General features: G+C 30.7%; 1 pseudogene; it reads left to right on the top strand.

The window, feature by feature from the left end:
* Nucleotides 1-939: 939 nt before the first annotated feature.
* LOC113774096 lies at nt 940-9555 on the top strand (annotated as a pseudogene).
* The last annotated feature ends 11961 nt before the right edge of the window (nt 9556-21516 follow it).

The following is a 21516-nucleotide window of genomic DNA, read 5'->3' on the forward strand; positions in this document are numbered from 1 at the left end:
TTAGGCCCTAACACTTTGCAGATGGTCAAGTTGTACCCTTTGTATATCTTGTAACGAAGTTATCAACTTTTTAGTACGTCCACTCCTGGGTCCAGACTACAGGGAGTTCTTGTTTCTTTGCTATGCTATTATAGTTTTGAAGAATTAATTTTTCCTAAACTAACAATGTATATATATTGTCAACATTGAATTAATGATAATTATGTAAAATTTGTATTTGAAATTCAATTTTTGCATATATGTCATGGATCCAATCAGTATATATAAGATTTATTCTTATTGAAATCCTACCACATAGGTTGTGCAAAACAATGTCTATATATATTTCTCTAAACAATGTCTATATATATTAATAAAAATCATACTTTCATTCATGAAATTTGCATTAATAACAGAAGAAATATCCGACATCTACAGAGAGAACCAATTTTAAGATCTAAAGATGCATCATACTTGAGAAATAAACAAAAATAACATTCAAAAACTCAAAATATTCAACAAATTGATATCAACTTCTCTGAACCCAGTGAATATCTGTACACATATTTTACAGCTAAATTAACTGTTTCAAATTCAAATATCTTGTTAAGATCTAACAAAGCAGACTTCAGAAACTTTAGATATGATAACTAAATCTAAGAAAAATGATACGTAACAAGGGGAAAAAAATTGCAAGAAAACTCTTGCTAAAAACTTAGAAGAAACAAAACTCTCGTTAGAATACTCTAGTGTAAAAGAAAGCTTTCTTTAAGAAATCCTAAAAGAGAAGAATACTCTCGTTAAGAATTTTAAAAAAGACTTTATTATACACCAAAACAAAAAACTATTAGTCGGATATAGTTAGAGAGAAGGTGATGTTTTGTTCAAAGGAAGAGGAGGAAGTTAGAGAGAAAGAGAAAAAAATTTAAAGAGTAGATTAACATTACTAACTCTTTGAAAATGTATGATCTTCAAATAACTCAGATATTGTTAGCTTATTTAAATTCCATCCTGCAAAATGAGATTAATAATAACAAAAACTAAATCCACGTCCATTCAACTAAAATTAGCACTTCGTAGAAGTTTTAATATTAACTGTAATCATTGAGGCATCAATGTTGTGAATATGGGATAGAGTGGTTTAGGTTTAGTACCTTCCTTTAATGCTGATAGTTCGTTCAGTAATATAAAACAGAAATTGATGCACACTGGATCACCATCTAAAATTACTGCTTTGAGAATTTAAGCTTGAATGTTGAATTCATCCAAAGCCAGTTCATGCCAAGATTCATGGCAGAATCTTATGATTAAAATACTGATTATGATTCCATTAGCGGACTTTCAATGACGAAATTAAGTACATGAACGCGAATGTCGATGCCCAAAGAGTAGAAATAAGGGAAAGAGAATATTTTTTTTTATATAAGACAAAAGTCAATATTATTAATAAATTAGTTAGAAATTGTCTAGTATGATTTTGCTTGTCAAAGAAAACTGTATTAATGGTAGAAAATACGTAAAATGTATCACATATATATCTGATTTGAAAAGGCATTAGATTTAACAAAATTATAAAATATAAAAATTACACTATAAATAAAAAATCATTAAATTTGACTAAGTACACAGGCTGCTCCATAAATTACAATGCATGTCCATGTCTATTCTCTCTGATCTGTTGTTCAACTAGTTCAAATTCCAAACTAATGTTGAGATATGACAAAAAGATCCAAGAAATTCTATATCTAACATATAGATCTGAAAAAAAAAACTCTTAGATTTGAGAAAATAATAACAAACAAAAAACTAAACAAAACTTCCACTAGAATAGCCTAGGAGATAGAGACAAAAACTCTCACTAGTAAACATTAGGCAAGAGAAAACTCTTACTAGGATACTGTAGGAGAGAGTTTATTAAACATTAAAAAAAAAAAAAGCAGAGGAAGAGGAAGGGAGACCTTAAATTGAGACTAAGATTTTTCTTCTTTGGACGAAGAATGGTGGAGAGAAGGTTAAGAGTAGGGAAAGGGAATACTTATTTATCCATTAAAAAACTAGTAATAATTCCTTAATTTATAGTACTAGTGCTGGTAAATTAATTAACAAGTTGGCCACCATCTGTTAATTAATTGATTAAGCACAATAATTGAACCAAAGGAGAGGAGGTAGAAGTTGACGAAGCAACATGAACAGAGACATTGGACTTTCGGAATTGGGTGAAGGAGCAAACTGAATTCAGAAATGCTTACAAGTTTTTATATTCATTTTTGACTCAGAGGACAAATCAATTAAGAGCTGACTTTTAAACAACCCCTGATTGAAGGAAGCTTAAAAAATTAAGATACTTTGTAAGTGCTAACTAGTACATGGTATATTTTTTTAGGTATACTTTGTAAGCACTACCTAGTACATGGTATATTCTAGTACTATAAAAGCCATATGAAACCATGCAAATCGCTTAATTCAAATGCAGGGGAAAATTGGAGTGATACCAAAGAAAATTTAATTGTAAGAAAGAAATTAGAGGAATGGCTGCTAATCCTGGGATTGGGAGCTCTATAGCTCCCCGTGAGCAAGTAGTAGTTGTTCATCGGGAGGCCATTCAAGATCAACGCGCCACCAAAACAACCATCACCGATGTCAAGGACCGGAAATTCTCATGGGGCAAACTCCGCCGCATCGACTCTCTTGATTTGGAGGCCGGTAGAATTTCCGGCCATCATGGCGGCCACGGCTCCAAGGTTAATTCCTATTGATAGTACTAGTCCACCTGCCTATTCTAGTTTTTTTTTCGGTTTTTTCTATCTCTTTCTACTTCTAAATTGATTATGAAAAGTTAAGGGATAATTTCAGAAACCTCCCATAAGGTTTTTGACAATTTCATTGAATTCCCCCGAGATTTAAAAAATTACACATATCTCTCTTGTTATTTAAAATGATAATTTCACCCTTAAATATTTTAATGAATTTCTCTTGCTTGGTATGCTTATACTTAGAATGGGTTTTAAAATAATTTTTTCATTCTTTTTCCTTTTTATTCCTTTTTTTAATTTTTCGCCAATAAAACTGTAAAACACCCACTATTGCCTCTAGGTTTAATGTCCAATTAGTTATTTTTTTGATGAATTAATTTTATATGTAATCTAATATTTTTGCTGATCTTTGTTTTCTATTTTTGGTATTAAAATTAACAATAAATAAAAAAAGAAATGGTCCAAAAGCACTACTAAATTATGAGAATCCCACTACTCCAAAAATTTATAAACTCTAAATGAATTATTTCAACATTTTCTTTTCTATCCTATAAATCTAATCTGTAATAAAACACCATCAAAAATATCATATCATAGTAATAAAAGTATTATTATAGTTGTTTATTAAATAATAGATATGGACATAAAAAATTTGGCACCTTTTCCTTATAATTATACTAAATAATCTTATAATTGTATAGGAAAATAAATTAAAACTCATTTCACAAGGGCATTTTTAGATATTCATTTAAAAAATTGTCCAAGTCAATAGTATTTTAAGGTTTTGTTTCTAAAACTATCAAATCAAGGGAGGTAAGTGTAATTTTTCAAACCTTAGGTGAACTCAGTTAAATTGTTTGAAACCTTAGGAGAGGTTTCTAAAATTATCCCAAAAGTTAAATCATAAATTAGTGCCATGAGTTTTGGTATTCAATTTTGCAAAGATAAAATTTGTGTTTCAAAGCTATCCATGCCTAGAGCGTTTTCTCATGCTAATAAGATCTTAAATTGATAATAAAATAATGGAAAAAAAGTTCAAAGTTCAGAAATAAGAGGTACTGAACTCAAATATTACAAATGTTAATTTAGGTTAATATAATATCTATTTCATATTTTGGGAGAAATTGTAATCTTGTCACTTGAAATTTAAGGATATGTGTATGTTTATTCCCTAATTGTGGTTTAATTGTACTCTTTAAAAAGAAAAGTTTTATTCTCGCTATAATGTTATTATTTATACCATTTGTCCACCATTCTATTCTTCTTTAGCTTAGCTTTGTCTACATGTAGTTGTGGTGGAGCATCTTATTGCCGTAACTTTGCGCAATTGGCTTTTTTCAATTTACGAAACAACCTAAAGTATAGTCGAAGAATACCAAAGATATTAGGATTTTAATCAAATGATGCCTTAATAATGCAGGATTTAGGTTGGATAAAGACGTTGAGTTTGGCATTTCAAAGCCTAGGTGTTATTTATGGAGACATCGGGACTTCTCCGCTATACGTTTTTTCTAGTACTTTTCCTGATGGAATAGACGACAAAAACGACATCCTTGGGGTGTTGTCTCTCATTATCTACACCATCATTTTGGTGCCCATGATCAAGTATGTCTTTATTGTCTTGTGGGCAAACGACAAAGGTGATGGTAAGTACTTTGCTAAACGTCATTAGCATCATTATCATCAGTTTTTAAACAGTTTCTCGAAAAAATATCAGGCATGACTGATTCATCCCTTATGTTTATGTAAAGCAGATCAACCAATAAAACTCAAAATTTAACCTTTGACTTGAATACATTTATGACCTTTGACTTCCTAGTGCATGTAGAAGAGTTGTTAATTATGCTCATCAAACTAACGAGAAACTGGATATGAGTTTTTAAAATGTGGGATTAATTCTACTTTGTACCTTTCAACCATATCTAAATTCGTAATTTGATTTCTAAATTTTTTAAAAAAATTCATATTTTAATCCATAAAGTATAAATCTGTTTCACTTAAATATAAAATCTGTCTCACTTTAAGGACTAAAGTATGAAAGATTTTATATATTACGAACTAAAGTGGAATAGCCTTTTAAGTAAGTGACTAAAGTATACATAATTTTATAGTTTATGGATTAAAGTAGCAGAGCCTTTAATTAAGTGGGATGGATGTTATCCTTTAGTGACCAAAGTGTCTCATTTTAAAATTTAGAAACCAAAGTGAAAATTGGGATATAGTTGAAAGATGCGAAGTAGAATCAATCCTAAGTTTATTTTGATTAAATCTTAGTTTTCATCCCACTATTCGTAGGTTATCAGTTTTAGTAGGTTAAGTTGTTGTTGGTATGTATTCATGTGGTCATTAAGGTTTACTTGTAATCATATTTATAAAAAAAAATAAAATTGACTTTTTCAAGTACGGAAATACTATCTGATCAAGCTATTTCAGAGGTCCTAATTCTTAAATTTATGACAAGCTTGATATCGTTTTGCTGTTGTTTTACATCTAAAAGAAAGATACATAAATAAGCAATTCTTGCAAAATGCAACAAGTGATGCATGTTCATTTGCAGGCGGGACATTTGCTCTCTACTCCTTGATTTGTAGACATGCGAAGGCGAGCCTAATTCCAAACCACCAGCCAGAGGACAGGGAGGTTTCTAACTACAAGTTGGATATACCCTCCAACCAGCTGAGAAGAGCTCAAATGGTCAAGGAAAAACTTGAAAGCAGCACCAATGCGAAAATGGTGCTTTTCATTGTTACCATCCTTGGAACTTCAATGGTAATTGGTGATGGGGTCCTCACTCCCTGCATTTCAGGTCAGACCCTTTATCACTGGATACTTAAAACTTTCAACGTTGATCGAAATATGCTAAATAATTTGAGGAATAGAATTCAGTAACTCCTACATTAAATTTTTCATTGAAGACAGTCATAGGACATTATAAAAAGATATCATTGATATAAATGTTCAAATTCTGGAAAAATGGTGATTGTATATAAGCATTCAGCATCCTAACACTAGTAGAGATGAAAAAGATAAGGTAGCCAAGATTTGGCGACCAACACAAAAAAGTAAAATGTAAGTCTTAGATCAGGCCATGTAATTCTAACAGTGAACGATACCTAAATATTGCATCTTTGTTACAAAATTGTACAAGTTCAACTGTTCATGTCCCTTCCGTAGAGGACATAGGAAGGTTTTAGAGGCATCATCCTGTGGACGTTATCTTGAGCTTTGCTTTTTCATTTAATATATTAGACAACAATTAACGCTACGTAAAATGCTCATGGTCTTCATTTTGCAGTTCTATCTGCTGTGAGCGGGATTCCATCCCTGGGCCAAGGTATTACATTTACATAAGACAGACTTGCATTTGGATTTCCGTACACACGTATATTTACACGTAATGCAATGGTACTCCAAGTTTGCATAACAAACTTAATGAATTTCCAGATGCGATCGTGGGAATTTCAATTGTGATATTGATAATTCTTTTCTGCGTCCAACGCTTTGGAACTGACAAGGTTGGCTTCACATTTGCACCTGCAATCTGCTTGTGGTTTTTGTTCATATCTGGTATTGGCCTCTATAATTTGTTCAAGCATGATGTTGGGGTCCTACGTGCTTTCAATCCAAAATACATTGTTGATTACTTCAAAAGAAATGGCAAGAAAGGATGGATATCCCTAGGTGGAGTTGTCCTATGCATTACAGGTTAGTGGCTAAACACTCTCAATTTCAATTAGGATAATGTGGCTAGTTAGTGTATCCTCACCAGCAAATGGGCACATGAATCAGGGACTGAAGCTATGTTTGCTGATTTGGGCCACTTTAGCGTGAGAGCCGTTCAGGTATGTCACTCAAATATCACCAATTATTTCGCTCTCCTAAAATATGAACTAAGCTATTTGATTCTTAATTTGACATTAGTTTCGTAAGACCTCATTCAGGTTAGTTCATTGTACAAGATAAAATAAGATTTTCTTTCCATCAATTTTTCATATTCAGCAACTTTTTAACAGGATAAGCATAAATTTTGAAATCTCCTACTATTAAAAATTCAAGCTACTCGAACTCAGTCAGAGCCATGAAGTGGAGTTCCACCACATTTTCAAGGTTGTTGCAGATATAAACCAGATTGTAATTATATATTCTTTGGACCAATAATGCTTATCTCCGCCTACTTAGTTGCATATTCTGATATAAAGAAAATACCATGCGTTGTGGAGGTGACTGTATTTTGTGTATAGCCAATATAATCAAACTGTTGACTTTATGGCTAGTTATTTCATAAGGTACATAAAATTATTTTTGAGTCAAACATGTTGCTTAATCTTTTTAGAATTATAGGAAAAGATAAGAGCGAAAAGTTGACTATTAGCGTGTAAATTCTTATATTTTATTTATATAAAACTCGCCAATTCTCCCAAAAAAAATTGCTTATAAATTTACGGGTGACTGCTAGCTTGATTTCATACCAATTTTATTCCTGAAAAATGACAATACATAGAAGGGAAAATTAATGCCAATCCTGATAATATATGTGGGGAAAATTATACATTGTGATCTTCCAACTTTTCTAATTGATTTAACTGTGACGTCTATTAGCTTTTTCTACCATAATTCTGCAGATCAGTTTCTCCAGTATAGTGTTCCCAGCTCTACTAGCAGCTTATATAGGGCAAGCTGCATACCTGATGAAGTTTCAAGATCATGTCAGTAAGACATTCTACGATTCAATTCCAGGCAAGTGCCTACCGTTATCCATGGATTGTGGAAAGAATTTGTAGATTTCTACCATGTTCGTAAAGAATAAACCACTTGTCAATAACTTACTGATAAATTGAATATCTGAATAAACAGATCCAATTTATTGGCCTACATTCGTTGTAGCCGTGGCTGCAGCCATTATTGCCAGTCAAGCTATGATATCCGGAGCCTTTGCAATTATTTCTCAGTCCCTTAGTCTTGGTTGTTTCCCAAGGGCTAAAATTATTCATACTTCTGCCAAGTATGAGGGCCAGGTTTACATTCCTGAGGTCAACTACATCCTCATGATTGCTTGTGTCCTGGTTACTTGGGGCTTCAAATCTACTACAAAGATCGGCAATGCCTATGGTAATCGCGATTTCCATACTTTTGAATTTAGAATAGAAGTACATAGTAATCAAGGATGGATATGCTCTATGACATATTTGGATTCGTCCAGTAAATTCCTTTTATTTCATTGTTCATTTTACCTTGAACATTGGTTTTGGCAATTACGTATAATTTCTTGACTAAGGATCCGAGAACATGGTTTTTATCTTGATGAGTGAAGGATTTACTAAAAATTAGATCATCAGGAGAATATTTTGCTGTTCGATTCAATTTGCAACTTTTGAGAGGCTTATTTAAAATGCACAAAACATTTCAATGACAAAGTATCTAGGATTGTTCCACATTTGAACTCAATTTTTTATATTTCAATTTTTGCACACTACATATATCACCTATGAAATAAATTACAAACAATTTCGAATTTTTACAACTGATATTCAGAGCTAATACTATATGATTGATATATAGAGGGATCCTGCATTTGCCATAAATCGGGAGGATCCTAGTGAAATGAAGTTTGGGGACAAACTTATTTAAAAAACTGCAGAGACCTTCATCTGGTTGTTGAGTCAAATAGCAAAAGAATAAAACAAAATAAATTAAAATATACGTGGAATTATGGATTATTCTATTTTGTGACAGCAAACATTCTGATACAGGTATTGCTGTGGTTGCTGTCATGGTGATAACAACTTCTCTACTCACATTAATTATGCTTGTGATATGGAAGGCAAGCATATGGTGGATTGCTATATTCTTTGTGGTATTTATGTCCATAGAGATGACATATCTGTCATCTGTACTCTACAAATTCAAAGATGGAGGATATCTTCCTTTGGCTTTTGCACTTGTCTTGATGATAATCATGGGAATCTGGCATTACGTCCACAAGCAGCGTTACTTGTTTGAGCTCAACAACAAGGTATCCAGCGACTATGTTAGGGACTTGGCCAAAAATCCACAAATAAAAAGAGCACCTGGAATTGGATTGTTGTATTCTGAACTCGTCCAGGGTATTCCACCAATATTTCCCCATTTTGTTTCTAACATTCACTCAGTTCACTCGATCATCGTGCTGGTTTCCATCAAGTCTATCCCGGTCAGTAAAGTGGCATTGGATGAAAGGTTTCTGTTTCGACAAATTGAGCCTAGAGATTACAGGGTTTTTCGATGTGTAGTAAGGTATGGATACAATGACCGAATCGAGGATTCTGAGGTTTTTGAGCAGCAGCTAGTGGAGAACTTGAAGGAGTTCATAAGACATGAGTATTTTGTCCATGTAAGTGGGCATATAGAGCCTGATTTTGTAAACGTCCAGCAACATTCAGGATTGCTGTTGAAAGATGGAAAACCTCGACGATCCAGTGCATCTGTAGTTCATATCGAGGAATCATTACCACAGGCACAACAAAGTGTATCGCAAAATTCGTCAAACTCAATCCAATCATTCAATGAGGCCAAATCAATCAATTCCTCGATCAGGCTTGCCGCAGGGTCCAATCAGTTGGGTCTGGAATATGAGCTACAGGCTGTGGATAAAGCCTCAGAGCAAGGTGTGTTTTATCTTTTGGGTGAAGCAAAAGTTGTGGCAAAACAAGATTCATGCTTCTTCCGTAAGTTTATTGTCAACAATGCCTATAGTTTCCTGAGGAAGAATTTTACGCAAGGGGAAAAGGTATTGGCCATTCCTAAGACTAGGCTATTAAGGGTTGGGATGGTGTATGAAATTTAACTTCCAAAACGATCGAAATATAGCTATCTTTTGTATAGTAAGCACAAAGGGTCAAAAAAAAAAAAACAAAAATAGCCACTAAGCTATTTTGAGAGTTACCGAACTATTTTTTATTTCAAATTGCCACTCAACGGGCAGTCTTTTCCAGCTGAAATCTGAATAAAGTTGTAAATTGTTTTCCACTGTAGATGGTGTGCAAGTTTACATCAAGGCAACTGTTTGGACGTGATGCTGAAAGACTTCGACAAAGTACAGCTGAGAAATTGACCAACTTTATACAAGTTCTCATGTCATTTCCTTTGAATATTCCCGGAACAAGATTTCACAAGTGCCTTGAGGTAACCGAGCATAAAGATAGACAAAGTCTAGAAATGATCAAAATGCTTTGTTATCCTTTCAGTGGGAATATCATATTTTCCAGGGGCAAGCCTTTTAATAGCTGAATTTGAGCATATACTTCAAATATTTCAGGAAAAGTACATTACGGGAGATAGTAAAGGAGAAGCAGGCTTCACTTGATGATAAGATGCATGAAGGAGACATTCTTAGTCAATTCGTAAAAGATATGAAGACGGAAAAATTTGCACAGGAAGATTTTGTTGTCAAGATCTTATTTTCTACTTTGTTTGCCACCACTGAAACAAATTCTTCAATAATTTCATTAGCTCTCAAACTACTTTCTGAAAATCCTTCAGCAATAGAACAATTGCAGGTTAGTTTATGTTTATAGCTTCGTGGTTTTTGGCATTCTATGGAAGTACCTTATCCATATATCATATGAACAATAGTTTGTTATAGATACTCCCCATTGCTTTTCAGGTTGAGCATGAAGAAATCCTTAGGAATAGACCAAAATCAAGTTCTTCAGTCACTTGGGATGAGTACAAGTCGATGACATTCACACTCCAAGTAACACCTATTAATGTCTTCAAGTTTCAAATTATGCATTATGGTTTCTATCCTCGGTGTTTGCAAAAGTCATACATGTGTTTATATGCATTTTTATGAGCATGGAGTAGGTATGGTTGGGTTTTTGTGCAATAACATGTTATACGTTTTTTAAAATTTAGAACACACTTACAGACATGGGTTTTATACATCTATTGATTTGCTCCACACAAACAAATGCACGCGTACAGTAGAGTTATGTGAATGTACACCAAATTGTATAAAAAAAATATAACAATAGTGCAACTGCATAAGGACATCAACTGTACTTGACCAAGTCCCATTTTCACAACTCACAAGCATAGGATCACATCATAAATAGCCTATTTCCTTCACTGCTGTTTATACTAAACTACTTTCGTAAACAGCTTAAGGTTGAAGCATTTCATATTTATGACATACTAACACAAACATAAAATGCAGGTAATTCATGAAACCATAAGAATAGCAAGCATCAGTCCTGGACTTCTTCGTAGAGCCACAAAAGATGTTGAAGTGAATGGGTAGGTTGCAATTATGATTTAGTGTATTGCACAAATTGGAAAAAATTTTACTTACTCCCAATAATGTGCTATATAGTATACAACACCTGAAGGCTTCTGCGAGACTCATTATATGCAGTTTATTCCCTTTTAGGATACACTATTCCAGCCGGCTGGGGCATTATGATTGCTCTTCTGCTCAACACTTAAATCCTGGAGTGTTTAGAGATCCTCTTGCTTTCAAGCCATGGCGTTGGAAGGTTCTTCTTGAATTCTTACCTTTTTATTTGTTTTCTGTTTTCTCTCTTTTATAGTTTTATTTTGAAGTCGAACCACTTCTCCTTAACTCTACAATTTTCGCTTGAGATGCCTCATTGGAGAGGCAAATGTTTGCAAATTGATTTTGCTATTAAACGTATACTGCTTCTTGCTCCTATCGGGACCTTGATCCAAGCGTTACAGCGATGAACTTTATGCCTTTCGGTAGAGGTGCGAGACAATGTGCAGGTGCTGAATTCAGTAAAGCACTCCTGTCGATATTTTTCATGTTTTGATGACCAAATACGGGTATAACTTATGGGCTTCTAACTTCACATTCATTTACTGTGAGAAGAAAAATATACTGAATTATGTGTTTTTGGTGTGTTTTCGTATTCGACAAGAATTTATTGGTCTTCTTATTACAGATGGAAACTTGTCAAAGCTAGCAACATTACTCGTAAGAAATAAGGACACGACGAATTTTATGTCCTCCTTGTCATTAATGTACCTGGTTCATGCGCTCTTGCTTGTTTCTCATTTTTTTCATTTCAACTTGATGCTTAGCATGTATGCTTGAGATATTAAGATATTCTTACATTCATCTTGTTTATCGCTTCATGAAATGTGGGTAAACGGTATTAAATAAATAAACTTTTCCATCAAACTAAATTATATGTTGTGTGCTCGGGTTATTTTTAAGAATAAGTGCTCGTTAGAATTGTTAATGGGGTCAAACCAACCTGAACTCTACTCGATTGATTTGAAGAATTTAGGGCCAAATCTTGCACATCATTGGAATGGGTTGAATTTAGGCTTCAAAACAAGGACCGATTAAATTGTAAGTCGAACATTAGCTTAATGAGACTCGACCCGATTAGTACCTAACCCACAAAATTAAGTATATAAGTATATATTTTTTATTTATAATGATGTATATTGGTTGATAGTTATATGTGTTATTACAAACACAATTTGTAATTCACTTATAATGGTAAAATAAAATAAATATTACATGCACATAATATATAGGAGTAATTGTAAATTAATTATGAGCTTTAACCAAGCCTAAAATAGGCCCGAATTCCTAATATTTTTTTGAGCCGAGTACGAGTCTTGAACATAGAATTTGAAGCCCAAATCCAAGAGTCCAAAAGCTCTACTTTAGGGCCTGTTTGGAACCTGAGTTTTTTGGGAGTTTGTCTAAAACTTTACTGTAGTGCACTGTAGAAGTTTTTGAAAAAATTTTGTAGAAGTTTTTGTAAGGTGAAAAACTTTTTTGTAGAAGTTTTTAAATGTTACTGTAGACGTTTTTTGGATTATTTTTAGAGGTATTTTTAAAACATATTTTTGAGTATTTTATAATTTATAATTTTTATAATTTTATATTTTTAAACATTTATGCATTTATAATACATTTATAAATATTTAGAAATAAATATATTTATATATTTATATAAAAATATATAAATGTATTATATTATATATAATACGTAATATACATATATTTATAAATGTATAAATGTATAATTAATATAAATGTATAAATTATAAATGAATATTATATAAATGTATAAATTATAATTTATAAATGTATATGATGATTATGTATAAATGTATTAATATAATTAATATAAATATATAAATGTATTAATATTATGTATAAATGTATAATTAATATTGTTTATAATTTATAATTTTTATTGTTTAAATATTTATATGCATTTATGCATTTATAATACATTTATAAATATTTATAAATAAATATATTTATATATTTATATAAAAATATATAAATGTATTATATTATATATAATACATAATATACATATATTTATAAATGTATAAATGTATAATTAATATAAATGTATATATTATAAATGAATATTATATAAATGTATAAATTATAATTTATAAATATATATGATGATTATGTATAACTGTATTAATATAATTAATATAAATGTATAAATGTATTAATATTATGTATAAATGTATAATTAATATTGTTTATAATTTATAATTTTTATTGTTTAAATATTTATATATATTTATGCATTTATAATACATTTATAAATAAATATATTTATATAGGTATATAAAAATATATAAATGTATTATATTATATATAATACATAATATAAATATATTTACAAATGTAATAATTGTATATTATTATAAATGAATATTATATAAATATATAAATTAATATATTATAAATATATAATATTATGTATAAATGTATTAATATAATTAATATAAATGTATAAATGTATTAGTATTATGTATAAATGTATAATTAATATTGTGTGTTAATATTATGTATAAATGTATTATATTATACATAATACATAATATAATTGTATATAAATATACATAAATATATATACATAAATGTGTAATATATATAATATGTATTATATATATTAAATATATAATATATAATATTTATATAAATGTATAATTACATATTTATATTAATATTATTTTATATGGTATATAATATTTATATAAATATATAAAAATATATTTTAAATAAAATAAAATATTTATAATATGTTTAAATAAATATATAAATATATAATATTATAAATATATAATATATATAATAAATTTTTGAGGGTGAGGGACTCAAAAATTTAAAATTTTTTTTTGAGGTTACCGGCGGCGTCGGAATAAGTGACCGGCGTCGGGAGAAGTGGTGGAGGCGGTGTCTGGTGTGGTGGGTTGGGTGAGGGAGGAAGAAAAGTTTTTGAGAAATTTTTTGCGTATAGATTTTTGAAGTGTGTAGGTAAAAAACTTTGAAAAGTTTTTTGGGGTTCCTGTAGCAAAAGTTGTTAAAAAACTAGTAGCTAAAAAACTTGGTAAAAAACTAAGGTGCCAAACAGGCCCTTAATTTGTGGGTTGAATTTAGCTTTCCAAAAAATTTCATTATCCACCAACTTTTACCAATTTGCAATTTCAGTCCCAAAACTTAATGCGTATTTTGTCTTGATTCTCAAAATTTAGTACTATCACCAAGGGATATCAAAATATATGGAAAACTTGTCTCCATTACTATCATTAACTAAAAAAGTGCCATCTGAGATGAAATTTATTGATGAATGCTTGCAAAAGTTATAGATAAGCCTTTAGTGTACTATTTTAAAAGTTTTAAGTTAAGCCCTTTGTCAAATTAAACTTTTTGAAGATTAATACTTAGTAATTCAATCATAAAATCCACAAATTTAAAATCCTCACATAAATACCTAACATATACCCAAAAAAAAAGAAGAAAGAGATCATTTTAATATATTCAATCATGCTATATTAATTCTACATAACACAAAAAGATTTTAAATCTTGTCCTTTCACTTCATGTTCAACCTCCTTGACTAGTATTTTGTGTCATATTCAATCTACTTGATTAGTATTTTGTAGTAATTCGGATTGAAATTTATAGCTTTTTGTATGTTGATGAAAAATATTTATTGATTTAATCATCAAATTTGATTCATTTATTGGGCTTGGGTTCAACATCGTTCGGCCTGCCCCAACTAGTATATGTATATCTAACACTGTCTATTGTCTGGGCCAGATCGCTTGCCCGCCCTTAGGAGAGCCTAACTTACGGTCTCCACTTGCCGTGGCAAAATGACTGCACTATTTGATTTGATTGATTCAATTCAATCAGGAAAGGGAAAGTTTTAACTTTTAAGGAGAAAAAGCCTACAACAACAGCCAACTGTTGCCAATTGCCCTTTCTGTCATTGTTCCTCCATAATACAGTATGTCGTTTCATGCTTTCACAATCTCATGAAAACCAACTTTGTGAAAGATTGGTTGACGAATACTATGTTCTTATGCAAGTGATTTATGTTTGTGATCGATCAAATCCCAAGTCAATCATTGGATTTTTCTTTAAAGACTTGCAACAGAAACTCAAATTATTTTTCTTTTCTAACTAGTTGTAATAGTTTTTTCTTTATTCTTACTGACAACCCGGGCCGGGGATTTTGATAAAATCACTTGCACGTAAACTATATATAGGTCATTTAAACCGAATTTAATCAAGTAAATGATTTAATCTGATAGAATGATGCTGCCAAATGTATCTTGAATGAAAGAAAAAAAAAAAGAAGAAGCAAATTGGGAGTGCCAATAAAGTCTAACGAATAACGTAAACCAATAGAAGAATGCCTATAAAGTCTAGCGAATAAGGTAAACCTATGGAAGAATACGTACAAACAAGGATGGGAAAGTGACGTTGTCTTACGACAGAATCAGAGTGAAGAAGAAAAAAGAAATAGCAGGATAGATAGGAAAGAATGGCAATTAATTATTCCATGAACCAAATCCTTATATTATAAGAATGAGTCTTAGTCAGAGGGAGTTTTGAATTTTAACCGTATGGATGGAGGTATTTTGGAAATGTGGGATTATTTGAAATGAAGGTTGAACTTTAGGTACAAAATTGAGAGTAACGGATCTTCTGTCACATACCCTGTATCACTTTCTATGTTACTTTTTATTATATTACTATTTTTTCTACATAAACATCATGTTTTAGTTCTTTTTTGCTTTCTTAAGATTCAATAACTATTAATTGAATAATACACAAAATTTAACAAACTCAAAAAATCAAAATGCATAAAAAAATGAGATTTTTTATGAATTTTTTGCTGTATTTTTAATTTCCTATTATATATTGCTTTTTTTGAAGCTGCTGTATTTATTTTTTACTCAATTAATAGTTATTGAATTTCAAGAAAACAAAAAAGAACTAAAACATGATGTTTATACAGGAGAAATAGTAATATAATAAAAAATATGACAGAACAGAAGATCCATCGGGAAAATTGGGTAGCGTGTTCTTTGTGGTTGTTTCATAAATGTCCTTACATTATTTTTAACTTATGGGCATTTGAGTATGCGAGCTTATTTTAATCATCTTTTCAGCAGTGGATACTAGTGATGTAAGCCTTATTTTTTGGTGTGTTTCTTGAAATGACCATTAAAGGCCTTAAAAATGCTTGAAAAGGAGGAGGCTTTATTAATTGTTGTTAGAGTGATTTTTAAAATCTGAACAATTAGTTTCAGCCATTTCTAAACCCTATCCGAATGTATTTTCTTCCACTTCTTTCCGCTATGTTCTTTTCGTCTCCCGTCAGTTGCTTATATCTGCCGTGGTCATTCTTTGCATTTCGCTATGATTTTTAGGGACAGCTATTCTTGGTGGTTCAACTTGAGGTGTGTTTGCCTTTTGGTTTGTCTTCTGTGTTTTCTACAATTGAACAAAAGAATTCATACACACTGATGGTTCTTGTTGTCGATTGGATGGTTTCATTGTGAATTGAATGGAATTGGGTGGCAAGCACAATAGTTAGCGCCGAATTGAATTGGTTTGTTTTTGGTTAGTTACGTATCAACAAAGATAAATTGGTACGATTGGCCAAATGACTCTCAAATGACGGGAACTAATTCTTTAATTCTGACCACGCCAATTTGCTAATAAGTTTAATAGATTGAATTCATCGTTGGCTAATTTTGCTAAGTATTCTCTCAGTGGCAAAGCACTTATTCATAATCCAAACTACCTAATTGGACAACCAAATAATGTCTTGGGGAAAGTTTTGGGAGAGTCTGTTATATGTACAAGGATTCAGTGGATTTACTTATTGTTTGTTAGAATTTTGTTTACCTTTGTAGAATTTGGATAATAGGAGTTTGCTTTGACAGATTTGGAGGAAGTGTTAGGAAACGGTTCAGTGGGTGTCTTTAGAATAAGGTACACAGCTCTTGAGCACTACTATTGATTGTGATAAATTGGTTTGATTTGTATATCCTTAGTTCTGATTCTGAAATTGAGATCTTGTATGATAAGAAAGTGGTTTATTTTTTTTTCTTAAAAAAAAGGGCAAATTCCACTTTATCCCCTTGTGGTTTAGCATTTTTTTACATAACCTCCCTATGGTTTCAAAAATTATATATAACCCCCTCATGGTTTGGATTAAAGTGTCAAAATAACGGGAATAATCATTCGTAACGGAGTCACCTAAAATGTCAAAAATACCCTTATGTAAAGTTGAAAATTATTTATTAACCAAGGGGGTTATGTGTATAATTTGAAAATCATGAGAGGGTTATGTAGTAAAATATAAAAATCATACAGAATTAGTGTGTCATATATTTATAAGGGTAATTATGACATTACTAGACGTTCCGTTACAAATGACTATTTTCGTCACTTTGGCACTTTAATTCAAACCATGAGGGGGTTATGTATAACTTTTGAAACCATAGGAGGGTTATGTAAAAAAAACGCTAAAGCACAGGAGGGTAAAATGTAATTTGCCCTAAAAAAATTGAGTTTGTTGTCAAACATGCAACGGTTGACAATTAACAATCCAACACCAGTCCAAGAATTGCAAAACATTAAAAGACCATTCATTACAAATGTCTTCATTTACTGCATCGAAAACAATTACAAAATAGGTACAATTCAAAGTTTTTATTTTAAAGCAAAAAATAAATACTGCTATAAAATTGCACTGACAAAAAATTTATATCCTCACTTTATAAAATTTATAATAAAAAATTTATAAAATCTCAAAATAGGATGTACAGTTTGGATTCAGCCACGTACTTAGACAAGCAATCATTGTCGATCGAAGGTTAGACTATCACCTACATAACGTTAAAATGTACCAATAACAACACTAATAGATGCTGATCATTTATACTAAGTCTCTGGCGTGAGCAACAATCCAATGATGCCAATGAAATGACCGAGTTAAATGATGCCGACCTTACCACAGCAATTCTCGAATAAGTATTCCACATTTTAAATACTAAAGTCAACCCAAAATAATTAAATTCATCTCACATATTGTATGATAATTTAAAAGGCAATCCTCAAAAAAAAAAAAAAACCCAAATCTTCTGCTACTCAAGCTTCTACTGCTCAAATTTGCTTCTATCTTTTTGTTCTGGTATACTAACAATAAGCAATTATACATGCAGGTCTCAATCTATCTACAAGATTATGAACAAATTCAAGACAACAGAAAAACCAAAACATGCAAGATATATACTACCTCTACTTGTCTAGTACTCAAGCTTCTACTACAGGGGAAGTCACTTATGCTACTGAAGGTTCTATCATAGAGGGGACCTCATGTCATGTAAATATTATCTTTTCATCCTTTATGTACTTCTAATTCTATTTGGTACAACAATGTTTTAAGATTGCAACAGGCTTCTTCACTATCCTAAACTAATGATTCCGTCTTCCCGTATTACAAGCTTTCAGCTTTCCTAATTTTCTCATCCTATGCGTAAAGCCAATAACACAAAACATAAAACAATAATTAATTAACCCTCAATAACAGGCTTCGAATCCCCGCACCCCCTGGTATTGAAGGACATAGATGACTTTTCGTCATATTCAGTGTTTAGCATTATAGTTGGCCATAATATTTGATCACTGGTCTTAGGAAATTACTACCAAAAAAAGGGGAAAAAAACTTTTGAAGGAGAAATGAGATTGTGGTTCAATTTAACTACGGCATAAATGAAAACATTACTCAACCAAAAAAAATAAAAATAAGTAAACAAATGAAAGGCAAAAAGAGAAAGAAAAATGTTTTATTATTTACGGTGGCCTGTTTTATTTATTACGTTTGATCAATAAAAGGAACGAAAGGGAGTACTATAGGGGGAAAAAAACAATTTCATCACAATTACTATAGTATATCATATTCACAGTGCCAAAGTTCTAGAGTCCTAAGTCAATAAATTTTGTACAAAATAGAACGAATTTCAGGGAGGAAAAAAATTGAAATGATGATGGTAGAAATCACAGGAGGATGTAGAAATGTGAACAAAGTATACAACGTCACTTTTGCTCTTTCAACCTCAATCCAGGGAAGGTATTAGCTTTTTGTCAACACAACTACATGTTTTTTTTTTTTTTAATACAACTACATGTTACGTTCTTACAGTATATTTCCACTTTCTCTATTGACTTTTTTTTTTCAACTTCATGGTCTCTATCATGGAGGTCAAACAAGTTTTATAAGTTGGCATGTTGCTACGTTGTATTTTATTGCATGAAAAGAAAATGAAAATTTCAATGTTAGGCATATAATTATATAAGGTTTATTTAACAAGTGTCTAGTGGACAATAGTTTAGAACAATTTCAAATGACTCTTAAAAATGAAATTAGATTGTAAACATGAATCTATAAATTTAAATGGTACATTAGGGGTATTATGGGCGGCTTCAAATCAAACTTCAAGGAGCATAAAGCGATAAATACCATACTTAAATCTCATTTGGATTGGGCTGTGAAAAAGATTTGGGATGAAATTGATTAAATCTTATCATTTGATTAAAAATGTTAATCTTTGCAGAGTTTCAACTCTTTCAGCCATGCAAATATTTTTTAGCAGGTCTAGCTGCAAAATATTCTCATCTAAGATTTAGAGATGAAAACTGTACCAAATTCACGTACGTAGTTGTTCTATATATAGATATTTATTCCTTTTTTGGTCTAGTGCTACTTATTCTGATTGAATTAATAAATCAATAGTTCGCTGCAAACAACTTGGATTCTCATAATCTCATTGAGCTAAGCCCGTGGATCTTTGACTAAGAGAACCGTGGCTAATGTGGTCGAGTTAATGATTTTAAACCAAAATCAAATTAGAGCCACCAAATCATATCTCGTTTGTCAACTTGTCATTAATATCTAGTAATTTTGTTCCATAATTGTTTTTAATAATAAAGGCAGTTCATTTTCTTTATAAAAGAGCTAAATTTTATTGCATTAAATTTGTATTAGTGTCAAATAATGCATGAAACATAGAATAAATTTAGATAAAAATAAGGGAAAATTGTTCAAAATGTTTCTCACATTTTACAAAATGACTTTTTTCATACCTTATTTTTAAAAGTATAATTTTACGTCCCTTACAAATTCATATTGTTCAATTTTGATCCCTACCTAGGTTTCTGATTAGTTTTTGGTCGGAATCCACTATGTGCCTTGCACGTAATCATTTTTGAGGAGGGTAAAATTATCAAATCAAATTTTTACATAATTCGATCTATAGTCCCTCACATTTCAAAAAATGAATTTTTTCCTCCTTCACATTTTACAAAATGAATTTTTTCATTCATCACATTTTACAAAATAAATTTTTTCATCCATCATTGATCATGTGTATGAATAGTTTTTATTTTTTTTAAACCCATGTGCATATTTATCTGATTTCACTTGAATAATACGAATAGTATGTATACAACTATAATTAGCCTATTTAGATGAAATCAAATAGAGATATATTACATGTTATTCGTACTGTTCAGGTGAAATCTAATAGATGTATATATATATATATATATACACACATATATGGGTTGAAAAAATTTGTTAGTTTTTCACTCATGTTCATTTCCTTTTACTCAAAAATTGAAAACAAAGAAGACATTTAATCCTGAATATTGTCAAGTGTTTACATCGAATTGAACTTGAGCAGAAAAAATAAATAAAGGAAAATTATGACAAAAATAGTAAGTAATTGGTACTTTCAAATTTTAAAATAATCACAGGGCATGTAATTCAACTGTTGCTCTTAAAAGTGGCGAGTAGAAATTTCAAATTTAAACTGCAATTTGTTAGCATGACTATAGAATTCGAATTATGACCATTAAATAAATGGTCTCATTATACAACTCAATAAATGAATTATTTTCAAAAGAGAATATTGAACAGATTCACATGGTGAAATCAAATAGATATATACATGGGTTTAAAACAAAATTGTTAGTTTTAAACCCATGTATATAACTATTGAATGGCATATGTACAACTATAATTAATCTATTTAGATGAAATCAAACAGAGATATATTACATGCTATTCGTACTGTTCAGGTAAAATTAAATAAAAATATACATAGGTTTAAAAAAAAGCTATTTGTACATATGGTTAATGAGGGATGAAAAAATTTATTTTGTGAAATATGAGGGACGAAAAAATTTATTTCATAAAATGTGAGGGATGAAACAATTCATATTGTAAAATGTGAGGGACTATAGATCGGATTATATAAAATTTTATTTGACAATTTTGCCCTTGAACAAATCTAAACAAATTTGAAAAAGACCAAGGAGAGTTGTTTCCATCTAACATATTGGACGTGAGGAATTTCATACTATTTGATAAACCAAAATCTAAAATCTATCTAATTTCACAAAAAAGAACAAAATATTTTTTTTAAAAAAAAG

This window comes from Coffea eugenioides, chromosome 6 (assembly GCF_003713205.1).
Source record: "Coffea eugenioides isolate CCC68of chromosome 6, Ceug_1.0, whole genome shotgun sequence".
NCBI classification, from domain to species: Eukaryota; Viridiplantae; Streptophyta; class Magnoliopsida; order Gentianales; family Rubiaceae; genus Coffea; species Coffea eugenioides.